The 19112-nt window shown below is 48.2% G+C and overlaps 39 non-coding genes across 39 annotated transcripts; all 39 read left to right on the top strand.

Moving 5' to 3' along the window:
* The first annotated feature begins 272 nt into the window (after positions 1-272).
* On the top strand, positions 273-391 carry LOC147969596 (5S ribosomal RNA). The gene has a single exon (XR_015605128.1). It is a non-coding gene; the product is annotated as a 5S ribosomal RNA (ribosomal RNA).
* A 364-nt stretch (positions 392-755) lies between these two features.
* On the top strand, positions 756-874 carry LOC147969595 (5S ribosomal RNA). The gene has a single exon (XR_015605711.1). It is a non-coding gene; the product is annotated as a 5S ribosomal RNA (ribosomal RNA).
* A 364-nt stretch (positions 875-1238) lies between these two features.
* LOC147969594 (5S ribosomal RNA) lies at positions 1239-1357 on the top strand. Its single transcript, XR_015606592.1, has one exon. It is a non-coding gene; the product is annotated as a 5S ribosomal RNA (ribosomal RNA).
* A 364-nt stretch (positions 1358-1721) lies between these two features.
* LOC147969593 (5S ribosomal RNA) lies at positions 1722-1840 on the top strand. The gene has a single exon (XR_015606571.1). It is a non-coding gene; the product is annotated as a 5S ribosomal RNA (ribosomal RNA).
* A 364-nt stretch (positions 1841-2204) lies between these two features.
* On the top strand, positions 2205-2323 carry LOC147969592 (5S ribosomal RNA). Its single transcript, XR_015605126.1, has one exon. It is a non-coding gene; the product is annotated as a 5S ribosomal RNA (ribosomal RNA).
* Positions 2324-2687: 364 nt separating this feature from the next.
* LOC147969591 (5S ribosomal RNA) lies at positions 2688-2806 on the top strand. The gene has a single exon (XR_015605939.1). It is a non-coding gene; the product is annotated as a 5S ribosomal RNA (ribosomal RNA).
* Positions 2807-3170: 364 nt separating this feature from the next.
* LOC147969590 (5S ribosomal RNA) lies at positions 3171-3289 on the top strand. The gene has a single exon (XR_015605125.1). It is a non-coding gene; the product is annotated as a 5S ribosomal RNA (ribosomal RNA).
* A 364-nt stretch (positions 3290-3653) lies between these two features.
* LOC147969589 (5S ribosomal RNA) lies at positions 3654-3772 on the top strand. The gene has a single exon (XR_015605827.1). It is a non-coding gene; the product is annotated as a 5S ribosomal RNA (ribosomal RNA).
* Positions 3773-4135: 363 nt separating this feature from the next.
* Positions 4136-4254, top strand: LOC147969588 (5S ribosomal RNA). The gene has a single exon (XR_015605124.1). It is a non-coding gene; the product is annotated as a 5S ribosomal RNA (ribosomal RNA).
* A 364-nt stretch (positions 4255-4618) lies between these two features.
* Positions 4619-4737, top strand: LOC147969587 (5S ribosomal RNA). The gene has a single exon (XR_015606307.1). It is a non-coding gene; the product is annotated as a 5S ribosomal RNA (ribosomal RNA).
* Positions 4738-5101: 364 nt separating this feature from the next.
* LOC147969586 (5S ribosomal RNA) lies at positions 5102-5220 on the top strand. The gene has a single exon (XR_015606570.1). It is a non-coding gene; the product is annotated as a 5S ribosomal RNA (ribosomal RNA).
* Positions 5221-5584: 364 nt separating this feature from the next.
* Positions 5585-5703, top strand: LOC147969585 (5S ribosomal RNA). Its single transcript, XR_015605123.1, has one exon. It is a non-coding gene; the product is annotated as a 5S ribosomal RNA (ribosomal RNA).
* Positions 5704-6067: 364 nt separating this feature from the next.
* On the top strand, positions 6068-6186 carry LOC147969584 (5S ribosomal RNA). The gene has a single exon (XR_015605826.1). It is a non-coding gene; the product is annotated as a 5S ribosomal RNA (ribosomal RNA).
* Positions 6187-6549: 363 nt separating this feature from the next.
* On the top strand, positions 6550-6668 carry LOC147969583 (5S ribosomal RNA). Its single transcript, XR_015605122.1, has one exon. It is a non-coding gene; the product is annotated as a 5S ribosomal RNA (ribosomal RNA).
* A 364-nt stretch (positions 6669-7032) lies between these two features.
* On the top strand, positions 7033-7151 carry LOC147969582 (5S ribosomal RNA). Its single transcript, XR_015605121.1, has one exon. It is a non-coding gene; the product is annotated as a 5S ribosomal RNA (ribosomal RNA).
* Positions 7152-7515: 364 nt separating this feature from the next.
* LOC147969581 (5S ribosomal RNA) lies at positions 7516-7634 on the top strand. The gene has a single exon (XR_015605120.1). It is a non-coding gene; the product is annotated as a 5S ribosomal RNA (ribosomal RNA).
* A 364-nt stretch (positions 7635-7998) lies between these two features.
* Positions 7999-8117, top strand: LOC147969580 (5S ribosomal RNA). Its single transcript, XR_015605119.1, has one exon. It is a non-coding gene; the product is annotated as a 5S ribosomal RNA (ribosomal RNA).
* A 363-nt stretch (positions 8118-8480) lies between these two features.
* LOC147969579 (5S ribosomal RNA) lies at positions 8481-8599 on the top strand. Its single transcript, XR_015605118.1, has one exon. It is a non-coding gene; the product is annotated as a 5S ribosomal RNA (ribosomal RNA).
* Positions 8600-8963: 364 nt separating this feature from the next.
* On the top strand, positions 8964-9082 carry LOC147969578 (5S ribosomal RNA). The gene has a single exon (XR_015605117.1). It is a non-coding gene; the product is annotated as a 5S ribosomal RNA (ribosomal RNA).
* A 364-nt stretch (positions 9083-9446) lies between these two features.
* Positions 9447-9565, top strand: LOC147969577 (5S ribosomal RNA). Its single transcript, XR_015605115.1, has one exon. It is a non-coding gene; the product is annotated as a 5S ribosomal RNA (ribosomal RNA).
* A 364-nt stretch (positions 9566-9929) lies between these two features.
* Positions 9930-10048, top strand: LOC147969576 (5S ribosomal RNA). The gene has a single exon (XR_015605114.1). It is a non-coding gene; the product is annotated as a 5S ribosomal RNA (ribosomal RNA).
* A 364-nt stretch (positions 10049-10412) lies between these two features.
* On the top strand, positions 10413-10531 carry LOC147969575 (5S ribosomal RNA). Its single transcript, XR_015605113.1, has one exon. It is a non-coding gene; the product is annotated as a 5S ribosomal RNA (ribosomal RNA).
* A 364-nt stretch (positions 10532-10895) lies between these two features.
* On the top strand, positions 10896-11014 carry LOC147969574 (5S ribosomal RNA). The gene has a single exon (XR_015605112.1). It is a non-coding gene; the product is annotated as a 5S ribosomal RNA (ribosomal RNA).
* A 368-nt stretch (positions 11015-11382) lies between these two features.
* LOC147969573 (5S ribosomal RNA) lies at positions 11383-11501 on the top strand. The gene has a single exon (XR_015606410.1). It is a non-coding gene; the product is annotated as a 5S ribosomal RNA (ribosomal RNA).
* Positions 11502-11865: 364 nt separating this feature from the next.
* On the top strand, positions 11866-11984 carry LOC147969572 (5S ribosomal RNA). Its single transcript, XR_015605641.1, has one exon. It is a non-coding gene; the product is annotated as a 5S ribosomal RNA (ribosomal RNA).
* Positions 11985-12348: 364 nt separating this feature from the next.
* LOC147969571 (5S ribosomal RNA) lies at positions 12349-12467 on the top strand. The gene has a single exon (XR_015605938.1). It is a non-coding gene; the product is annotated as a 5S ribosomal RNA (ribosomal RNA).
* A 364-nt stretch (positions 12468-12831) lies between these two features.
* LOC147969570 (5S ribosomal RNA) lies at positions 12832-12950 on the top strand. Its single transcript, XR_015606409.1, has one exon. It is a non-coding gene; the product is annotated as a 5S ribosomal RNA (ribosomal RNA).
* Positions 12951-13314: 364 nt separating this feature from the next.
* LOC147969569 (5S ribosomal RNA) lies at positions 13315-13433 on the top strand. The gene has a single exon (XR_015605792.1). It is a non-coding gene; the product is annotated as a 5S ribosomal RNA (ribosomal RNA).
* A 364-nt stretch (positions 13434-13797) lies between these two features.
* LOC147969568 (5S ribosomal RNA) lies at positions 13798-13916 on the top strand. The gene has a single exon (XR_015606522.1). It is a non-coding gene; the product is annotated as a 5S ribosomal RNA (ribosomal RNA).
* Positions 13917-14280: 364 nt separating this feature from the next.
* LOC147969567 (5S ribosomal RNA) lies at positions 14281-14399 on the top strand. Its single transcript, XR_015605111.1, has one exon. It is a non-coding gene; the product is annotated as a 5S ribosomal RNA (ribosomal RNA).
* Positions 14400-14763: 364 nt separating this feature from the next.
* Positions 14764-14882, top strand: LOC147969566 (5S ribosomal RNA). Its single transcript, XR_015605110.1, has one exon. It is a non-coding gene; the product is annotated as a 5S ribosomal RNA (ribosomal RNA).
* A 368-nt stretch (positions 14883-15250) lies between these two features.
* Positions 15251-15369, top strand: LOC147969565 (5S ribosomal RNA). The gene has a single exon (XR_015606408.1). It is a non-coding gene; the product is annotated as a 5S ribosomal RNA (ribosomal RNA).
* A 364-nt stretch (positions 15370-15733) lies between these two features.
* On the top strand, positions 15734-15852 carry LOC147969564 (5S ribosomal RNA). Its single transcript, XR_015606474.1, has one exon. It is a non-coding gene; the product is annotated as a 5S ribosomal RNA (ribosomal RNA).
* Positions 15853-16216: 364 nt separating this feature from the next.
* LOC147969563 (5S ribosomal RNA) lies at positions 16217-16335 on the top strand. The gene has a single exon (XR_015605109.1). It is a non-coding gene; the product is annotated as a 5S ribosomal RNA (ribosomal RNA).
* Positions 16336-16699: 364 nt separating this feature from the next.
* Positions 16700-16818, top strand: LOC147969562 (5S ribosomal RNA). Its single transcript, XR_015605108.1, has one exon. It is a non-coding gene; the product is annotated as a 5S ribosomal RNA (ribosomal RNA).
* Positions 16819-17182: 364 nt separating this feature from the next.
* Positions 17183-17301, top strand: LOC147969561 (5S ribosomal RNA). The gene has a single exon (XR_015606003.1). It is a non-coding gene; the product is annotated as a 5S ribosomal RNA (ribosomal RNA).
* A 364-nt stretch (positions 17302-17665) lies between these two features.
* LOC147969560 (5S ribosomal RNA) lies at positions 17666-17784 on the top strand. Its single transcript, XR_015605107.1, has one exon. It is a non-coding gene; the product is annotated as a 5S ribosomal RNA (ribosomal RNA).
* A 364-nt stretch (positions 17785-18148) lies between these two features.
* LOC147969559 (5S ribosomal RNA) lies at positions 18149-18267 on the top strand. Its single transcript, XR_015605825.1, has one exon. It is a non-coding gene; the product is annotated as a 5S ribosomal RNA (ribosomal RNA).
* A 364-nt stretch (positions 18268-18631) lies between these two features.
* Positions 18632-18750, top strand: LOC147969558 (5S ribosomal RNA). Its single transcript, XR_015606473.1, has one exon. It is a non-coding gene; the product is annotated as a 5S ribosomal RNA (ribosomal RNA).
* The last annotated feature ends 362 nt before the right edge of the window (positions 18751-19112 follow it).

The raw sequence follows: 19112 nt of genomic DNA, 5'->3' as shown, positions 1-19112 counted from the left end.
GTTTTAGCTCGGAGCTCGTTAGTCACGCGGCTAGGGAGAGTTGGGGCGCAAAAAGCGCGTTGTGAAAGGGGTGTAAAATACGTGTTGCTGCGGTATAGAGGGAGGGGTGGAAATCGTGGTAAACTCGTCTTCGTAGTTGAGCGAGAGAGTAAGTAGTATAGGGCATTATCCATTAGTAGGCGACGGTTGTAATGGTAGTAAGAATGTATAGCCGTCTTTGTAGCGGACATGGGAGTGGGAAGCATAAGGGATGAAGCCGGGGGTAACATGTCGGATGCGATCATACCAGCACTAAAGCACCGGATCCCATCAGAACTCCGAAGTTAAGCGTGCTTGGGCGAGAGTAGTACTAGGATGGGTGACCTCCTGGGAAGTCCTCGTGTTGCATTCCCTTTTTAATTATTTTTGTACGTACGTGAGGAACAGAACGCACGTGCGTGATATATATTAAGCCTGTCATCATATTTTTGACATTTGCGATATGTTTTAGCTCGGAGCTCGTTAGTCACGCGGCTAGGGAGAGTTGGGGCGCGAAAAGCGCGTTGTGAAAGGGGTGTAAAATACGTGTTGCTGCGGTATAGAGGGAGGGGTGGAAATCGTGGTAAACTCGTCTTCGTAGTTGAGCGAGAGAGTAAGTAGTATAGGGCATTATCCATTAGTAGGCGACGGTTGTAATGGTAGTAAGAATGTATAGCCGTCTTTGCAGCGGATGTGGGAGTGGGAAGCATAAGGGATGAAGCCGGGGGTAACATGTCGGATGCGATCATACCAGCACTAAAGCACCGGATCCCATCAGAACTCCGAAGTTAAGCGTGCTTGGGCGAGAGTAGTACTAGGATGGGTGACCTCGTGGGAAGTCCTCGTGTTGCATTCCCTTTTTAATTATTTTTGTACGTACGTGAGGAACAGAACGCACGTGCGTGATATATATTAAGCCTGTCATCATATTTTTGACATTTGCGATATGTTTTAGCTCGGAGCTCGTTAGTCACGCGGCTAGGGAGAGTTGGGGCGCGAAAAGCGCGTTGTGAAAGGGGTGTAAAATACGTGTTGCTGCGGTATAGAGGGAGGGGTGGAAATCGTGGTAAACTCGTCTTCGTAGTTGAGCGAGAGAGTAAGTAGTATAGGGCATTATCCATTAGTAGGCGACGGTTGTAATGGTAGTAAGAATGTATAGCCGTCTTTGTAGCGGACGTGGGAGTGGGAAGCATAAGGGATGAAGCCGGGGGTAACATGTTGGATGCGATCATACCGGCACTAAAGCACCGGATCCCATCAGAACTCCAAAGTTAACCGTGCTTGGGCGAGAGTAGTACTAGGATGGGTGACCTCGTGGGAAGTCCTCGTGTTGCATTCCCTTTTTAATTATTTTTGTACGTACGTGAGGAACAGAACGCACGTGCGTGATATATATTAAGCCTGTCATCATATTTTTGACATTTGCGATATGTTTTAGCTCGGAGCTCGTTAGTCACGCGGCTAGGGAGAGTTGGGGCGCGAAAAGCGCGTTGTGAAAGGGGTGTAAAATACGTGTTGCTGCGGTATAGAGGGAGGGGTGGAAATCGTGGTAAACTCGTCTTCGTAGTTGAGCGAGAGAGTAAGTAGTATAGGGCATTATCCATTAGTAGGCGACGGTTGTAATGGTAGTAAGAATGTATAGCCGTCTTTGTAGCGGACGTGGGAGTGGGAAGCATAAGGGATGAAGCCGGGGGTAACTTGTCGGATGCGATCATACCAGCACTAAAGCACCGGATCCCATCAGAACTCCGAAGTTAAGCGTGCTTGGGCGAGAGTAGTACTAGGATGGGTGACCTCCTGGGAAGTCCTCATGTTGCATTTCCTTTTTAATTATTTTTGTACGTACGTGAGGAACAGAACGCACGTGCGTGATATATATTAAGCCTGTCATCATATTTTTGACATTTGCGATATGTTTTAGCTCGGAGCTCGTTAGTCACGCGGCTAGGGAGAGTTGGGGCGCGAAAAGCGCGTTGTGAAAGGGGTGTAAAATACGTGTTGCTGCGGTATAGAGGGAGGGGTGGAAATCGTGGTAAACTCGTCTTCGTAGTTGAGCGAGAGAGTAAGTAGTATAGGGCATTATCCATTAGTAGGCGACGGTTGTAATGGTAGTAAGAATGTATAGCCGTCTTTGTAGCGGACGTGGGAGTGGGAAGCATAAGGGATGAAGCCGGGGGTAACATGTCGGATGCGATCATACCAGCACTAAAGCACCGGATCCCATCAGAACTCCGAAGTTAAGCGTGCTTGGGCGAGAGTAGTACTAGGATGGGTGACCTCCTGGGAAGTCCTCGTGTTGCATTCCCTTTTTAATTATTTTTGTACGTACGTGAGGAACAGAACGCACGTGCGTGATATATATTAAGCCTGTCATCATATTTTTGACATTTGCGATATGTTTTAGCTCGGAGCTCGTTAGTCACGCGGCTAGGGAGAGTTGGGGCGCGAAAAGCGCGTTGTGAAAGGGGTGTAAAATACGTGTTGCTGCGGTATAGAGGGAGGGGTGGAAATCGTGGTAAACTCGTCTTCGTAGTTGAGCGAGAGAGTAAGTAGTATAGGGCATTATCCATTAGTAGGCGACGGTTGTAATGGTAGTAAGAATGTATAGCCGTCTTTGTAGCGGACATGGGAGTGGGAAGCATAAGGGATGAAGCCGGGGGTAACATGTCGGATGCGATCATACCAGCACTAAAGCACCGGATCCCATCAGAACTCTGAAGTTAAGCGTGCTTGGGCGAGAGTAGTACTAGGATGGGTGACCTCCTGGGAAGTCCTCGTGTTGCATTCCCTTTTTAATTATTTTTGTACGTACGTGAGGAACAGAACGCACGTGCGTGATATATATTAAGCCTGTCATCATATTTTTGACATTTGCGATATGTTTTAGCTCGGAGCTCGTTAGTCACGCGGCTAGGGAGAGTTGGGGCGCGAAAAGCGCGTTGTGAAAGGGGTGTAAAATACGTGTTGCTGCGGTATAGAGGGAGGGGTGGAAATCATGGTAAACTCGTCTTCGTAGTTGAGCGAGAGAGTAAGTAGTATAGGGCATTATCCATTAGTAGGCGACGGTTGTAATGGTAGTAAGAATGTATAGCCGTCTTTGTAGCGGACGTGGGAGTGGGAAGCATAACGGATGAAGCCGGGGGTAACATGTCGGATGCGATCATACCAGCACTAAAGCACCGGATCCCATCAGAACTCCGAAGTTAAGCGTGCTTGGGCGAGAGTAGTACTAGGATGGGTGACCTCCTGGGAAGTCCTCGTGTTGCATTCCCTTTTTAATTATTTTTGTACGTACGTGAGGAACAGAACGCACGTGCGTGATATATATTAAGCCTGTCATCATATTTTTGACATTTGCGATATGTTTTAGCTCGGAGCTCGTTAGTCACGCGGCTAGGGAGAGTTGGGGCGCGAAAAGCGCGTTGTGAAAGGGGTGTAAAATACGTGTTGCTGCGGTATAGAGGGAGGGGTGGAAATCGTGGTAAACTCGTCTTCGTAGTTGAGCGAGAGAGTAAGTAGTATAGGGCATTATCCATTAGTAGGCGACGGTTGTAATGGTAGTAAGAATGTATAGCCGTCTTTGTAGCGGACATGGGAGTGGGAAGCATAAGGGATGAAGCCGGGGGTAACATGTCGGATGCGATCATACCAGCACTAAAGCACCGGATCCCATCAGAACTCCGAAGTTAAGCGTGCTTGGGCGAGAGTAGTACTAGGATGGGTGACCTCCTGGGAAGTCCTTGTGTTGCATTCCCTTTTTAATTATTTTTGTACGTACGTGAGGAACAGAACGCACGTGCGTGATATATATTAAGCCTGTCATCATATTTTTGACATTTGCGATATGTTTTAGCTCGGAGCTCGTTAGTCACGCGGCTAGGGAGAGTTGGGGCGCGAAAAGCGCGTTGTGAAAGGGGTGTAAAATACGTGTTGCTGCGGTATAGAGGGAGGGGTGGAAATCGTGGTAAACTCGTCTTCGTAGTGAGCGAGAGAGTAAGTAGTATAGGGCATTATCCATTAGTAGGCGACGGTTGTAATGGTAGTAAGAATGTATAGCCGTCTTTGCAGCGGATGTGGGAGTGGGAAGCATAAGGGATGAAGCCGGGGGTAACATGTCGGATGCGATCATACCAGCACTAAAGCACCGGATCCCATCAGAACTCCGAAGTTAAGCGTGCTTGGGCGAGAGTAGTACTAGGATGGGTGACCTCCTGGGAAGTCCTCGTGTTGCATTCCCTTTTTAATTATTTTTGTACGTACGTGAGGAACAGAACGCACGTGCGTGATATATATTAAGCCTGTCATCATATTTTTGACATTTGCGATATGTTTTAGCTCGGAGCTCGTTAGTCACGCGGCTAGGGAGAGTTGGGGCGCGAAAAGCGCGTTGTGAAAGGGGTGTAAAATACGTGTTGCTGCGGTATAGAGGGAGGGGTGGAAATCGTGGTAAACTCGTCTTCGTAGTTGAGCGAGAGAGTAAGTAGTATAGGGCATTATCCATTAGTAGGCGACGGTTGTAATGGTAGTAAGAATGTATAGCCGTCTTTGTAGCGGACGTGGGAGTGGGAAGCATAAGGGATGAAGCCGGGGGTAACATGTTGGATGCGATCATACCGGCACTAAAGCACCGGATCCCATCAGAACTCCAAAGTTAAGCGTGCTTGGGCGAGAGTAGTACTAGGATGGGTGACCTCGTGGGAAGTCCTCGTGTTGCATTCCCTTTTTAATTATTTTTGTACGTACGTGAGGAACAGAACGCACGTGCGTGATATATATTAAGCCTGTCATCATATTTTTGACATTTGCGATATGTTTTAGCTCGGAGCTCGTTAGTCACGCGGCTAGGGAGAGTTGGGGCGCGAAAAGCGCGTTGTGAAAGGGGTGTAAAATACGTGTTGCTGCGGTATAGAGGGAGGGGTGGAAATCGTGGTAAACTCGTCTTCGTAGTTGAGCGAGAGAGTAAGTAGTATAGGGCATTATCCATTAGTAGGCGACGGTTGTAATGGTAGTAAGAATGTATAGCCGTCTTTGTAGCGGACGTGGGAGTGGGAAGCATAAGGGATGAAGCCGGGGGTAACTTGTCGGATGCGATCATACCAGCACTAAAGCACCGGATCCCATCAGAACTCCGAAGTTAAGCGTGCTTGGGCGAGAGTAGTACTAGGATGGGTGACCTCCTGGGAAGTCCTCATGTTGCATTTCCTTTTTAATTATTTTTGTACGTACGTGAGGAACAGAACGCACGTGCGTGATATATATTAAGCCTGTCATCATATTTTTGACATTTGCGATATGTTTTAGCTCGGAGCTCGTTAGTCACGCGGCTAGGGAGAGTTGGGGCGCGAAAAGCGCGTTGTGAAAGGGGTGTAAAATACGTGTTGCTGCGGTATAGAGGGAGGGGTGGAAATCGTGGTAAACTCGTCTTCGTAGTTGAGCGAGAGAGTAAGTAGTATAGGGCATTATCCATTAGTAGGCGACGGTTGTAATGGTAGTAAGAATGTATAGCCGTCTTTGTAGCGGACGTGGGAGTGGGAAGCATAACGGATGAAGCCGGGGGTAACATGTCGGATGCGATCATACCAGCACTAAAGCACCGGATCCCATCAGAACTCCGAAGTTAAGCGTGCTTGGGCGAGAGTAGTACTAGGATGGGTGACCTCCTGGGAAGTCCTCGTGTTGCATTCCCTTTTTAATTATTTTTGTACGTACGTGAGGAACAGAACGCACGTGCGTGATATATATTAAGCCTGTCATCATATTTTTGACATTTGCGATATGTTTTAGCTCGGAGCTCGTTAGTCACGCGGCTAGGGAGAGTTGGGGCGCGAAAAGCGCGTTGTGAAAGGGGTGTAAAATACGTGTTGCTGCGGTATAGAGGGAGGGGTGGAAATCGTGGTAAACTCGTCTTCGTAGTTGAGCGAGAGAGTAAGTAGTATAGGGCATTATCCATTAGTAGGCGACGGTTGTAATGGTAGTAAGAATGTATAGCCGTCTTTGTAGCGGACATGGGAGTGGGAAGCATAAGGGATGAAGCCGGGGGTAACATGTCGGATGCGATCATACCAGCACTAAAGCACCGGATCCCATCAGAACTCCGAAGTTAAGCGTGCTTGGGCGAGAGTAGTACTAGGATGGGTGACCTCCTGGGAAGTCCTTGTGTTGCATTCCCTTTTTAATTATTTTTGTACGTACGTGAGGAACAGAACGCACGTGCGTGATATATATTAAGCCTGTCATCATATTTTTGACATTTGCGATATGTTTTAGCTCGGAGCTCGTTAGTCACGCGGCTAGGGAGAGTTGGGGCGCGAAAAGCGCGTTGTGAAAGGGGTGTAAAATACGTGTTGCTGCGGTATAGAGGGAGGGGTGGAAATCGTGGTAAACTCGTCTTCGTAGTGAGCGAGAGAGTAAGTAGTATAGGGCATTATCCATTAGTAGGCGACGGTTGTAATGGTAGTAAGAATGTATAGCCGCCTTTGTAGCGGACGTGGGAGTGGGAAGCATAAGGGATGAAGCCGGGGGTAACATGTCGGATGCGATCATACCAGCACTAAAGCACCGGATCCCATCAGAACTCCGAAGTTAAGCGTGCTTGGGCGAGAGTAGTACTAGGATGGGTGACCTCCTGGGAAGTCCTCGTGTTGCATTCCCTTTTTAATTATTTTTGTACGTACGTGAGGAACAGAACGCACGTGCGTGATATATATTAAGCCTGTCATCATATTTTTGACATTTGCGATGTGTTTTAGCTCGGAGCTCGTTAGTCACGCGGCTAGGGAGAGTTGGGGCGCGAAAAGCGCGTTGTGAAAGGGGTGTAAAATACGTGTTGCTGCGGTATAGAGGGAGGGGTGGAAATCGTGGTAAACTCGTCTTCGTAGTTGAGCGAGAGAGTAAGTAGTATAGGGCATTATCCATTAGTAGGCGACGGTTGTAATGGTAGTAAGAATGTATAGCCGTCTTTGTAGCGGACGTGGGAGTGGGAAGCATAAGGGATGAAGCCGGGGGTAACATGTCGGATGCGATCATACCAGCACTAAAGCACCGGATCCCATCAGAACTCCGAAGTTAAGCGTGCTTGGGCGAGAGTAGTACTAGGATGGGTGACCTCCTGGGAAGTCCTCGTGTTGCATTCCCTTTTTAATTATTTTTGTACGTACGTGAGGAACAGAACGCACGTGCGTGATATATATTAAGCCTGTCATCATATTTTTGACATTTGCGATGTGTTTTAGCTCGGAGCTCGTTAGTCACGCGGCTAGGGAGAGTTGGGGCGCGAAAAGCGCGTTGTGAAAGGGGTGTAAAATACGTGTTGCTGCGGTATAGAGGGAGGGGTGGAAATCGTGGTAAACTCGTCTTCGTAGTTGAGCGAGAGAGTAAGTAGTATAGGGCATTATCCATTAGTAGGCGACGGTTGTAATGGTAGTAAGAATGTATAGCCGCCTTTGTAGCGGACGTGGGAGTGGGAAGCATAAGGGATGAAGCCGGGGGTAACATGTCGGATGCGATCATACCAGCACTAAAGCACCGGATCCCATCAGAACTCCGAAGTTAAGCGTGCTTGGGCGAGAGTAGTACTAGGATGGGTGACCTCCTGGGAAGTCCTCGTGTTGCATTCCCTTTTTAATTATTTTTGTACGTACGTGAGGAACAGAACGCACGTGCGTGATATATATTAAGCCTGTCATCATATTTTTGACATTTGCGATATGTTTTAGCTCGGAGCTCGTTAGTCACGCGGCTAGGGAGAGTTGGGGCGCGAAAAGCGCGTTGTGAAAGGGGTGTAAAATACGTGTTGCTGCGGTATAGAGGGAGGGGTGGAAATCGTGGTAAAGTCGTCTTCGTAGTTGAGCGAGAGAGTAAGTAGTATAGGGCATTATCCATTAGTAGGCGACGGTTGTAATGGTAGTAAGAATGTATAGCCGCCTTTGTAGCGGACGTGGGAGTGGGAAGCATAAGGGATGAAGCCGGGGGTAACATGTCGGATGCGATCATACCAGCACTAAAGCACCGGATCCCATCAGAACTCCGAAGTTAAGCGTGCTTGGGCGAGAGTAGTACTAGGATGGGTGACCTCCTGGGAAGTCCTCGTGTTGCATTCCCTTTTTAATTATTTTTGTACGTACGTGAGGAACAGAACGCACGTGCGTGATATATATTAAGCCTGTCATCATATTTTTGACATTTGCGATATGTTTTAGCTCGGAGCTCGTTAGTCACGCGGCTAGGGAGAGTTGGGGCGCGAAAAGCGCGTTGTGAAAGGGGTGTAAAATACGTGTTGCTGCGGTATAGAGGGAGGGGTGGAAATCGTGGTAAACTCGTCTTCGTAGTGAGCGAGAGAGTAAGTAGTATAGGGCATTATCCATTAGTAGGCGACGGTTGTAATGGTAGTAAGAATGTATAGCCGCCTTTGTAGCGGACGTGGGAGTGGGAAGCATAAGGGATGAAGCCGGGGGTAACATGTCGGATGCGATCATACCAGCACTAAAGCACCGGATCCCATCAGAACTCCGAAGTTAAGCGTGCTTGGGCGAGAGTAGTACTAGGATGGGTGACCTCCTGGGAAGTCCTCGTGTTGCATTCCCTTTTTAATTATTTTTGTACGTACGTGAGGAACAGAACGCACGTGCGTGATATATATTAAGCCTGTCATCATATTTTTGACATTTGCGATATGTTTTAGCTCGGAGCTCGTTAGTCACGCGGCTAGGGAGAGTTGGGGCGCGAAAAGCGCGTTGTGAAAGGGGTGTAAAATACGTGTTGCTGCGGTATAGAGGGAGGGGTGGAAATCGTGGTAAACTCGTCTTCGTAGTTGAGCGAGAGAGTAAGTAGTATAGGGCATTATCCATTAGTAGGCGACGGTTGTAATGGTAGTAAGAATGTATAGCCGTCTTTGTAGCGGACGTGGGAGTGGGAAGCATAAGGGATGAAGCCGGGGGTAACATGTCGGATGCGATCATACCAGCACTAAAGCACCGGATCCCATCAGAACTCCGAAGTTAAGCGTGCTTGGGCGAGAGTAGTACTAGGATGGGTGACCTCCTGGGAAGTCCTCGTGTTGCATTCCCTTTTTAATTATTTTTGTACGTACGTGAGGAACAGAACGCACGTGCGTGATATATATTAAGCCTGTCATCATATTTTTGACATTTGCGATATGTTTTAGCTCGGAGCTCGTTAGTCACGCGGCTAGGGAGAGTTGGGGCGCGAAAAGCGCGTTGTGAAAGGGGTGTAAAATACGTGTTGCTGCGGTATAGAGGGAGGGGTGGAAATCGTGGTAAACTCGTCTTCGTAGTTGAGCGAGAGAGTAAGTAGTATAGGGCATTATCCATTAGTAGGCGACGGTTGTAATGGTAGTAAGAATGTATAGCCGCCTTTGTAGCGGACGTGGGAGTGGGAAGCATAAGGGATGAAGCCGGGGGTAACATGTCGGATGCGATCATACCAGCACTAAAGCACCGGATCCCATCAGAACTCCGAAGTTAAGCGTGCTTGGGCGAGAGTAGTACTAGGATGGGTGACCTCCTGGGAAGTCCTCGTGTTGCATTCCCTTTTTAATTATTTTTGTACGTACGTGAGGAACAGAACGCACGTGCGTGATATATATTAAGCCTGTCATCATATTTTTGACATTTGCGATATGTTTTAGCTCGGAGCTCGTTAGTCACGCGGCTAGGGAGAGTTGGGGCGCGAAAAGCGCGTTGTGAAAGGGGTGTAAAATACGTGTTGCTGCGGTATAGAGGGAGGGGTGGAAATCGTGGTAAACTCGTCTTCGTAGTTGAGCGAGAGAGTAAGTAGTATAGGGCATTATCCATTAGTAGGCGACGGTTGTAATGGTAGTAAGAATGTATAGCCGCCTTTGTAGCGGACGTGGGAGTGGGAAGCATAAGGGATGAAGCCGGGGGTAACATGTCGGATGCGATCATACCAGCACTAAAGCACCGGATCCCATCAGAACTCCGAAGTTAAGCGTGCTTGGGCGAGAGTAGTACTAGGATGGGTGACCTCCTGGGAAGTCCTCGTGTTGCATTCCCTTTTTAATTATTTTTGTACGTACGTGAGGAACAGAACGCACGTGCGTGATATATATTAGGCCTGTCATCATATTTTTGACATTTGCGATATGTTTTAGCTCGGAGCTCGTTATTCACGCGGCTAGGGAGAGTTGGGGCGCGAAAAGCGCGTTGTGAAAGGGGTGTAAAATACGTGTTGCTGCGGTATAGAGGGAGGGGTGGAAATCGTGGTAAACTCGTCTTCGTAGTTGAGCGAGAGAGTAAGTAGTATAGGGCATTATCCATTAGTAGGCGACGGTTGTAATGGTAGTAAGAATGTATAGCCGTCTTTGTAGCGGACGTGGGAGTGGGAAGCATAAGGGATGAAGCCGGGGGTAACATGTCGGATGCGATCATACCAGCACTAAAGCACCGGATCCCATCAGAACTCCGAAGTTAAGCGTGCTTGGGCGAGAGTAGTACTAGGATGGGTGACCTCCTGGGAAGTCCTCGTGTTGCATTCCCTTTTTAATTATTTTTGTACGTACGTGAGGAACAGAACGCACGTGCGTGATATATATTAAGCCTGTCATCATATTTTTGACATTTGCGATATGTTTTAGCTCGGAGCTCGTTAGTCACGCGGCTAGGGAGAGTTGGGGCGCGAAAAGCGCGTTGTGAAAGGGGTGTAAAATACGTGTTGCTGCGGTATAGAGGGAGGGGTGGAAATCGTGGTAAACTCGTCTTCGTAGTTGAGCGAGAGAGTAAGTAGTATAGGGCATTATCCATTAGTAGGCGACGGTTGTAATGGTAGTAAGAATGTATAGCCGTCTTTGTAGCGGACGTGGGAGTGGGAAGCATAAGGGATGAAGCCGGGGGTAACATGTCGGATGCGATCATACCAGCACTAAAGCACCGGATCCCATCAGAACTCCGAAGTTAAGCGTGCTTGGGCGAGAGTAGTACTAGGATGGGTGACCTCCTGGGAAGTCCTCGTGTTGCATTCCCTTTTTAATTATTTTTGTACGTACGTGAGGAACAGAACGCACGTGCGTGCGTGATATATATTAAGCCTGTCATCATATTTTTGACATTTGCGATATGTTTTAGCTCGGAGCTCGTTAGTCACGCGGCTAGGGAGAATTGGGGTGCGAAAAGCGCGTTGTGAAAGGGGTGTAAAATACGTGTTGCTGCGGTATAGAGGGAGGGGTGGAAATCGTGGTAAACTCGTCTTCGTAGTTGAGCGAGAGAGTAAGTAGTATAGGGCATTATCCATTAGTAGGCGACGGTTGTAATGGTAGTAAGAATGTATAGCCGCCTTTGTAGCGGACGTGGGAGTGGGAAGCATAAGGGATGAAGCCGGGGGTAACATGTCGGATGCGATCATACCAGCACTAAAGCACCGGATCCCATCAGAACTCCGAAGTTAAGCGTGCTTGGGCGAGAGTAGTACTAGGATGGGTGACCTCCTGGGAAGTCCTCATGTTGCATTCCCTTTTTAATTATTTTTGTACGTACGTGAGGAACAGAACGCACGTGCGTGATATATATTAAGCCTGTCATCATATTTTTGACATTTGCGATATGTTTTAGCTCGGAGCTCGTTAGTCACGCGGCTAGGGAGAGTTGGGGCGCGAAAAGCGCGTTGTGAAAGGGGTGTAAAATACGTGTTGCTGCGGTATAGAGGGAGGGGTGGAAATCGTGGTAAACTCGTCTTCGTAGTTGAGCGAGAGAGTAAGTAGTATAGGGCATTATCCATTAGTAGGCGACGGTTGTAATGGTAGTAAGAATGTATAGCCGTCTTTGTAGCGGACGTGGGAGTGGGAAGCATAAGGGATGAAGCCGGGGGTAACATGTCGGATGCGATCATACCAGCACTGAAGCACCGGATCCCATCAGAACTCCGAAGTTAAGCGTGCTTGGGCGAGAGTAGTACTAGGATGGGTGACCTCCTGGGAAGTCCTCGTGTTGCATTCCCTTTTTAATTATTTTTGTACGTACGTGAGGAACAGAACGCACGTGCGTGATATATATTAAGCCTGTCATCATATTTTTGACATTTGCGATATGTTTTAGCTCGGAGCTCGTTAGTCACGCGGCTAGGGAGAGTTGGGGCGCGAAAAGCGCGTTGTGAAAGGGGTGTAAAATACGTGTTGCTGCGGTATAGAGGGAGGGGTGGAAATCGTGGTAAACTCGTCTTCGTAGTTGAGCGAGAGAGTAAGTAGTATAGGGCATTATCCATTAGTAGGCGACGGTTGTAATGGTAGTAAGAATGTATAGCCGCCTTTGTAGCGGACGTGGGAGTGGGAAGCATAAGGGATGAAGCCGGGGGTAACATGTCGGATGCGATCATACCAGCACTAAAGCACCGGATCCCATCAGAACTCTGAAGTTAAGCGTGCTTGGGCGAGAGTAGTACTAGGATGGGTGACCTCCTGGGAAGTCCTCGTGTTGCATTCCCTTTTTAATTATTTTTGTACGTACGTGAGGAACAGAACGCACATGCGTGATATATATTAAGCCTGTCATCATATTTTTGACATTTGCGATATGTTTTAGCTCGGAGCTCGTTAGTCACGCGGCTAGGGAGAGTTGGGGCGCGAAAAGCGCGTTGTGAAAGGGGTGTAAAATACGTGTTGCTGCGGTATAGAGGGAGGGGTGGAAATCGTGGTAAACTCGTCTTCGTAGTTGAGCGAGAGAGTAAGTAGTATAGGGCATTATCCATTAGTAGGCGACGGTTGTAATGGTAGTAAGAATGTATAGCCGTCTTTGCAGCGGACGTGGGAGTGGGAAGCATAAGGGATGAAGCCGGGGGTAACATGTCGGATGCGATCATACCAGCACTAAAGCACCGGATCCCATCAGAACTCCGAAGTTAAGCGTGCTTGGGCGAGAGTAGTACTAGGATGGGTGACCTCCTGGGAAGTCCTCATGTTGCATTCCCTTTTTAATTATTTTTGTACGTACGTGTGGAACAGAACGCACGTGCGTGATATATATTAAGCCTGTCATCATATTTTTGACATTTGCGATATGTTTTAGCTCGGAGCTCGTTAGTCACGCGGCTAGGGAGAGTTGGGGCGCGAAAAGCGCGTTGTGAAAGGGGTGTAAAATACGTGTTGCTGCGGTATAGAGGGAGGGGTGGAAATCGTGGTAAACTCGTCTTCGTAGTTGAGCGAGAGAGTAAGTAGTATAGGGCATTATCCATTAGTAGGCGACGGTTGTAATGGTAGTAAGAATGTATAGCCGCCTTTGTAGCGGACGTGGGAGTGGGAAGCATAAGGGATGAAGCCGGGGGTAACATGTCGGATGTGATCATACCAGCACTAAAGCACCGGATCCCATCAGAACTCCGAAGTTAAGCGTGCTTGGGCGAGAGTAGTACTAGGATGGGTGACCTCCTGGGAAGTCCTCGTGTTGCATTCCCTTTTTAATTATTTTTGTACGTACGTGAGGAACAGAACGCACGTGCGTGATATATATTAAGCCTGTCATCATATTTTTGACATTTGCGATATGTTTTAGCTCGGAGCTCGTTAGTCACGCGGCTAGGGAGAGTTGGGGCGCGAAAAGCGCGTTGTGAAAGGGGTGTAAAATACGTGTTGCTGCGGTATAGAGGGAGGGGTGGAAATCGTGGTAAACTCGTCTTCGTAGTTGAGCGAGCGAGTAAGTAGTATAGGGCATTATCCATTAGTAGGCGACGGTTGTAATGGTAGTAAGAATGTATAGCCGCCTTTGTAGCGGACGTGGGAGTGGGAAGCATAAGGGATGAAGCCGGGGGTAACATGTCGGATGCGATCATACCAGCACTAAAGCACCGGATCCCATCAGAACTACGAAGTTAAGCGTGCTTGGGCGAGAGTAGTACTAGGATGGGTGACCTCCTGGGAAGTCCTCGTGTTGCATTCCCTTTTTAATTATTTTTGTACGTACGTGAGGAACAGAACGCACGTGCGTGATATATATTAAGCCTGTCATCATATTTTTGACATTTGCGATATGTTTTAGCTCGGAGCTCGTTAGTCACGCGGCTAGGGAGAGTTGGGGCGCGAAAAGCGCGTTGTGAAAGGGGTGTAAAATACGTGTTGCTGCGGTATAGAGGGAGGGGTGGAAATCGTGGTAAACTCGTCTTCGTAGTTGAGCGAGAGAGTAAGTAGTATAGGGCATTATCCATTAGTAGGCGACGGTTGTAATGGTAGTAAGAATGTATAGCCGTCTTTGTAGCGGACGTGGGAGTGGGAAGCATAAGGGATGAAGCCGGGGGTAACATGTCGGATGCGATCATACCAGCACTAAAGCACCGGATCCCATCAGAACTCCGAAGTTAAGCGTGCTTGGGCGAGAGTAGTACTAGGATGGGTGACCTCCTGGGAAGTCCTCGTGTTGCATTCCCTTTTTAATTATTTTTGTACGTACGTGAGGAACAGAACGCACGTGCGTGATATATATTAAGCCTGTCATCATATTTTTGACATTTGCGATATGTTTTAGCTCGGAGCTCGTTAGTCACGCGGCTAGGGAGAGTTGGGGCGCGAAAAGCGCGTTGTGAAAGGGGTGTAAAATACGTGTTGCTGCGGTATAGAGGGAGGGGTGGAAATCGTGGTAAACTCGTCTTCGTAGTTGAGCGAGAGAGTAAGTAGTATAGGGCATTATCCATTAGTAGGCGACGGTTGTAATGGTAGTAAGAAGGTATAGCCGTCTTTGTAGCGGACGTGGGAGTGGGAAGCATAAGGGATGAAGCCGGGGGTAACATGTCGGATGCGATCATACCAGCACTAAAGCACCGGATCCCATCAGAACTCCGAAGTTAAGCGTGCTTGGGCGAGAGTAGTACTAGGATGGGTGACCTCCTGGGAAGTCCTCGTGTTGCATTCCCTTTTTAATTATTTTTGTACGTACGTGAGGAACAGAACGCACGTGCGTGCGTGATATATATTAAGCCTGTCATCATATTTTTGACATTTGCGATATGTTTTAGCTCGGAGCTCGTTAGTCACGCGGCTAGGGAGAATTGGGGTGCGAAAAGCGCGTTGTGAAAGGGGTGTAAAATACGTGTTGCTGCGGTATAGAGGGAGGGGTGGAAATCGTGGTAAACTCGTCTTCGTAGTTGAGCGAGAGAGTAAGTAGTATAGGGCATTATCCATTAGTAGGCGACGGTTGTAATGGTAGTAAGAATGTATAGCCGCCTTTGTAGCGGACGTGGGAGTGGGAAGCATAAGGGATGAAGCCGGGGGTAACATGTCGGATGCGATCATACCAGCACTAAAGCACCGGATCCCATCAGAACTCCGAAGTTAAGCGTGCTTGGGCGAGAGTAGTACTAGGATGGGTGACCTCCTGGGAAGTCCTCATGTTGCATTCCCTTTTTAATTATTTTTGTACGTACGTGAGGAACAGAACGCACGTGCGTGATATATATTAAGCCTGTCATCATATTTTTGACATTTGCGATATGTTTTAGCTCGGAGCTCGTTAGTCACGCGGCTAGGGAGAGTTGGGGCGCGAAAAGCGCGTTGTGAAAGGGGTGTAAAATACGTGTTGCTGCGGTATAGAGGGAGGGGTGGAAATCGTGGTAAACTCGTCTTCGTAGTTGAGCGAGAGAGTAAGTAGTATAGGGCATTATCCATTAGTAGGCGACGGTTGTAATGGTACTAAGAATGTATAGCCACCTTTGTAGCGGACGTGGGAGTGGGAAGCATAAGGGATGAAGCCGGGGGTAACATGTCGGATGCGATCATACCAGCACTAAAGCACCGGATCCCATCAAAACTCCGAAGTTAAGCGTGCTTGGGCGAGAGTAGTACTAGGATGGGTGACCTCCTGGGAAGTCCTCGTGTTGCATTCCCTTTTTAATTATTTTTGTACGTACGTGAGGAACAGAACGCACGTGCGTGATATATATTAAGCCTGTCATCATATTTTTGACATTTGCGATATGTTTTAGCTCGGAGCTCGTTAGTCACGCGGCTAGGGAGAGTTGGGGCGCGAAAAGCGCGTTGTGAAAGGGGTGTAAAATACGTGTTGCTGCGGTATAGAGGGAGGGGTGGAAATCGTGGTAAACTCGTCTTCGTAGTTGAGCGAGAGAGTAAGTAGTATAGGGCATTATCCATTAGTAGGCGACGGTTGTAATGGTAGTAAGAATGTATAGCCGTCTTTGTAGCGGACGTGGGAGTGGGAAGCATAAGGGATGAAGCCGGGGGTAACATGTCGGATGCGATCATACCAGCACTAAAGCACCGGATCCCATCAGAACTCCGAAGTTAAGCGTGCTTGGGCGAGAGTAGTACTAGGATGGGTGACCTCCTGGGAAGTCCTCGTGTTGCATTCCCTTTTTAATTATTTTTGTACGTACGTGAGGAACAGAACGCACGTGCGTGATATATATTAAGCCTGTCATCATATGTTTGACATTTGCGATATGTTTTAGCTCGGAGCTCGTTAGTCACGCGGCTAGGGAGAGTTGGGGCGCGAAAAGCGCGTTGTGAAAGGGGTGTAAAATACGTGTTGCTGCGGTATAGAGGGAGGGGTGGAAATCGTGGTAAACTCGTCTTCGTAGTTGAGCGAGAGAGTAAGTAGTATAGGGCATTATCCATTAGTAGGCGACGGTTGTAATGGTAGTAAGAATGTATAGCCGTCTTTGTAGCGGACGTGGGAGTGGGAAGCATAAGGGATGAAGCCGGGGGTAACATGTCGGATGCGATCATACCAGCACTAAAGCACCGGATCCCATCAGAACTCCGAAGTTAAGCGTGCTTGGGCGAGAGTAGTACTAGGATGGGTGACCTCCTGGGAAGTCCTCGTGTTGCATTCCCTTTTTAATTATTTTTGTACGTACGTGAGGAACAGAACGCACGTGCGTGATATATATTAAGCCTGTCATCATATTTTTGACATTTGCGATATGTTTTAGCTCGGAGCTCGTTAGTCACGCGGCTAGGGAGAGTTGGGGCGCGAAAAGCGCGTTGTGAAAGGGGTGTAAAATACGTGTTGCTGCGGTATAGAGGGAGGGGTGGAAATCGTGGTAAACTCGTCTTCGTAGTTGAGCGAGAGAGTAAGTAGTATAGGGCATTATCCATTAGTAGGCGACGGTTGTAATGGTAGTAAGAATGTATAGCCGTCTTTGTAGCGGACGTGGGAGTGGGAAGCATAAGGGATGAAGCCGGGGGTAACATGTCGGATGCGATCATACCAGCACTAAAGCACCGGATCCCATCAGAACTCCGAAGTTAAGCGTGCTTGGGCGAGAGTAGTACTAGGATGGGTGACCTCCTGGGAAGTCCAAGTGTTGCATTCCCTTTTTAATTATTTTTGTACGTACGTGAGGAACAGAACGCACGTGCGTGATATATATTAAGCCTGTCATCATATGTTTGACATTTGCGATATGTTTTAGCTCGGAGCTCGTTAGTCACGCGGCTAGGGAGAGTTGGGGCGCGAAAAGCGCGTTGTGAAAGGGGTGTAAAATACGTGTTGCTGCGGTATAGAGGGAGGGGTGGAAATCGTGGTAAACTCGTCTTCGTAGTTGAGCGAGAGAGTAAGTAGTATAGGGCATTATCCATTAGTAGGCGACGGTTGTAATGGTAGTAAGAATGTATAGCCGTCTTTGTAGCGGACGTGGGAGTGGGAAGCATAAGGGATGAAGCCGGGGGTAACATGTCGGATGCGATCATACCAGCACTAAAGCACCGGATCCCATCAGAACTCCGAAGTTAAGCGTGCTTGGGCGAGAGTAGTACTAGGATGGGTGACCTCCTGGGAAGTCCTCGTGTTGCATTCCCTTTTTAATTATTTTTGTACGTACGTGAGGAACAGAACGCACGTGCGTGATATATATTAAGCCTGTCATCATATTTTTGACATTTGCGATATGTTTTAGCTCGGAGCTCGTTAGTCACGCGGCTAGGGAGAGTTGGGGCGCGAAAAGCGCGTTGTGAAAGGGGTGTAAAATACGTGTTGCTGCGGTATAGAGGGAGGGGTGGAAATCGTGGTAAACTCGTCTTCGTAGTTGAGCGAGAGAGTAAGTAGTATAGGGCATTATCCATTAGTAGGCGACGGTTGTAATGGTACTAAGAATGTATAGCCGCCTTTGTAGCGGACGTGGGAGTGGGAAGCATAAGGGATGAAGCCGGGGGTAACATGTCGGATGCGATCATACCAGCACTAAAGCACCGGATCCCATCAGAACTCCGAAGTTAAGCGTGCTTGGGCGAGAGTAGTACTAGGATGGGTGACCTCCTGGGAAGTCCTTGTGTTGCATTCCCTTTTTAATTATTTTTGTACGTACGTGAGGAACAGAACGCACGTGCGTGATATATATTAAGCCTGTCATCATATTTTTGACATTTGCGATATGTTTTAGCTCGGAGCTCGTTAGTCACGCGGCTAGGGAGAGTTGGGGCGCGAAAAGCGCGTTGTGAAAGGGGTGTAAAATACGTGTTGCTGCGGTATAGAGGGAGGGGTGGAAATCGTGGTAAACTCGTCTTCGTAGTTGAGCGAGAGAGTAAGTAGTATAGGGCATTATCCATTAGTAGGCGACGGTTGTAATGGTACTAAGAATGTATAGCCGCCTTTGTAGCGGACGTGGGAGTGGGAAGCATAAGGGATGAAGCCGGGGGTAACATGTCGGATGCGATCATACCAGCACTAAAGCACCGGATCCCATCAAAACTCCGAAGTTAAGCGTGCTTGGGCGAGAGTAGTACTAGGATGGGTGACCTCCTGGGAAGTCCTCGTGTTGCATTCCCTTTTTAATTATTTTTGTACGTACGTGAGGAACAGAACGCACGTGCGTGATATATATTAAACCTGTCATCATATTTTTGACATTTGCGATATGTTTTAGCTCGGAGCTCGTTAGTCACGCGGCTAGGGAGAGTTGGGGCGCGAAAAGCGCGTTGTGAAAGGGGTGTAAAATACGTGTTGCTGCGGTATAGAGGGAGGGGTGGAAATCGTGGTAAACTCGTCTTCGTAGTTGAGCGAGAGAGTAAGTAGTATAGGGCATTATCCATTAGTAGGCGACGGTTGTAATGGTAGTAAGAATGTATAGCCGTCTTTGTAGCGGACGTGGGAGTGGGAAGCATAAGGGATGAAGCCGGGGGTAACATG

Source organism: Triticum urartu, chromosome 5A, assembly GCF_056163025.1.
Source record: "Triticum urartu cultivar PI428250 chromosome 5A, HENAU_Tu73, whole genome shotgun sequence".
NCBI classification, from domain to species: Eukaryota; Viridiplantae; Streptophyta; class Magnoliopsida; order Poales; family Poaceae; genus Triticum; species Triticum urartu.
Note: the sequence above shows the minus strand (reverse complement) of the source record. Positions and strands in the feature narration are given on the sequence as shown.